Below are 2,582 nucleotides of genomic sequence, written 5' to 3'. Positions count from 1 at the left end.
AAGAATTCAATAGTAACCTTTCCCATGCATTAAACATTACACATTCACATGCTATCTCTCTGTCTCTCTCTTTTTTTTTTTTTTATGAACTCAAAAATCTAGGAACTAGGAAGGTGGGTAGACTGCCAGCCTTGCAGCGAGCCCCAGAGCGCATTTTTGCTCTTTCTTGAGGGTCTTACTACTATCACACAAAGTCTTTCAGATGAGCAGGAGCAGTTACTCTCTCACTAACTGGAGTGGTGATTACAGAGACCTTAGGCTCTGTAGTCCCCCCACATGCAGTTGTGTTGCTGATCTTGGTTGCATAATGCTTCCCGATTTGGTCGACGTGTCTTCTTTTTGAGTGTCCATCACCTGTCTGTACTGTATAAGGTACTGGTTCAGTGCTCTCCTCAATGATCGCTGGTATCCACTTTGGTCCGTGGCTGTAGTTTCAGACAGTTTTTGATGGTTGTTTGAATCGTTGTCGTGCTGGTTGGGTAAACCTCTATCCATTTTGAGTGTGAGTCCACAATGACGAGGAACATCTTCCCTTGGAAGGGGCCTGCATAACTGATGTGCAGTCTGCTCCATGGTGTCTCAGGCCACTCCCACGGGTGTAGCGGTGCACAGACTGGAGACTTCCTGTTTTCTTGACATGGCTGACAGGACTGCACTCCCTGTTCAATCTCTTTATCCATTCCCGGCCACCATACATATGAGCGTGCAAAGCCCTTCATTCTCGATATGCCCAGATGTGTGAGGTGCAGCTGTTTTAGAATGGCATTTCTGCCTCTCTTGGGGATGACCACTCTCGCCCCCCAAAGTACACATCCATCCTTCACACTCAATTCCAGTCTTCTCTGACTGTATGGATTGTATGACGGGTCCACCTCTCTTGGCCATCCTTTCAGGCACCAATCATGCTCTTGAGAGAGCGTTTCGTCCTTGTCCGTCCACTGCTTTACCTGTGCTGTTGTGACTGGCGGGTCGTCCATCATCTCTAGCATGAGCACTTGGTCTGTGTCGTCCTCCTCAGTCTGAGGCAGCAGCAACCTGCTCAACGCATCTGCATTCGCGTGATCTTTACCTGGCTTGTAGACGATTTTGTATTCGTATGCTCTCAGTAGGACTGCCCACCTCTGCACTCTGGGAGACCCCATCTGTGGCACTGGTTCTTCTCATGAAACAGCGAGATCAATGGCTTGTGGTCAGTGCTGATTGTGAACAGTTGTCCATAGATGTACTTATGGAACTGCTTAATCCCGACCATTATTGCCATCTCTTCTTTGTCGAGCTGCAAGTAACATTTCTCTGCCGGTGTCAGTGTGTGCGACATGAACCCCAGTGGCTTCTCTGTTCCGTCTTCCATCACGTGTGATAGCACAGCACCAACTCCATACGGTGAGGCACACAGCAGTACCAATTCTTTGTGAGCTGTGTAGTGACCTAAAACTTTGACTGATTTGAGCAACTGCTTTGACTTCTGAAAAGCTTCTTCTTGTACTCTGTTCCAGGCCCATGGCACTTCTTTCCTTAGTAGGTTGTGTAGCAGGGCTAGGCATGTGGCAAGGTTTGGCAGGAATTTGTTATAGTAATTCAACAAACCTAGATAAGCTTTAAGCTCGGTCCCTGTGGTTGGGGATGGGGCTTCCACTATGGCTCTCACAACGGATGTAAGCCTTCAGCATCTACCTTGTGACCTAAGTGCACAAGTTCATCTTGCAGGAATGCACATTTACATCTGTGGAGTCGCAGGCCCACTTCTCTCAGTCGTTGGAGTACTTCGCCCAGTGTTCTCAGGTGCCCTGCTTCATCTCCCCCAGTAAGTAGAATGTCGTCCAAATACACAGCTATGTGGGGCAGGCCCTGCAGCAGGCTCTCCATCATTCTTTGAAAGATGGCTGGTGCAGATGAAACCCCAAATGGAAGCCTATTGTAGGTAAACAAATCTCTGTGTGTGTTCACTGTTAGGTACTTTTTGGATTCATCATCCATCACAATTTGTCGGAAGGCGTGTCTTAAGTCAAGTTTGGAAAACTGTTTCCCTCCCTCTAGTGTATTGAACAGGTCTTTGACACTGGGAATCGTGTATTGCTCTAGTGAGGATGCACTGTTTACTGTCATGCCCTGTTTTTCCACAACAGTGACACTTTGCCTCTTTAAACTTGTACTCGGCTGCACTGTGTTGTTGCCTGCGACATCGGTAGCATTCTCTCTATCTCTGGTTAGTATTTTTGTTGGTTTTCTCGCTACCGTACCCTCTGTATTCACTTGGTTACAGGTTACTTTAGTTTGCAGGTCTTGAGCGTTCTTGCTAGCAGCTTCTGCAGCTACAGCAATTTAGTATGCTTTCTCAAACGTCAGATCTGTTTCAGCCAGCAAGCGTCTTTGAATTCTATCGTCATTTATTCCACACACAAGCCTGTCCCGCAGCATCCATTCGAGTGTTGTGTCATAGTTACAATCGTGTGCCAATTGTCTCAGCTCAGCTACGTATGCACTGACGGTCTCTGTAGGCTGGTGAGAGCAAGAGTCAAACTTATACCTCTGAATGACCTCACTCGGTTTCGGATTAAAGTGATTTTGCATCAAAAGCTTTA

General features: G+C 47.1%; 1 pseudogene; it reads right to left on the bottom strand.

Moving 5' to 3' along the window:
- Positions 1-392: 392 nt before the first annotated feature.
- LOC115821527 (uncharacterized protein K02A2.6-like) lies at positions 393-2,106 on the bottom strand (annotated as a pseudogene).
- Between the last annotated feature and the right edge of the window lie 476 nt (positions 2,107-2,582).

This window comes from Chanos chanos, chromosome 9 (assembly GCF_902362185.1).
Source record: "Chanos chanos chromosome 9, fChaCha1.1, whole genome shotgun sequence".
NCBI lineage: Eukaryota > Metazoa > Chordata > Actinopteri > Gonorynchiformes > Chanidae > Chanos > Chanos chanos.
This window is presented reverse-complemented; position numbering and strand designations above follow the sequence as displayed.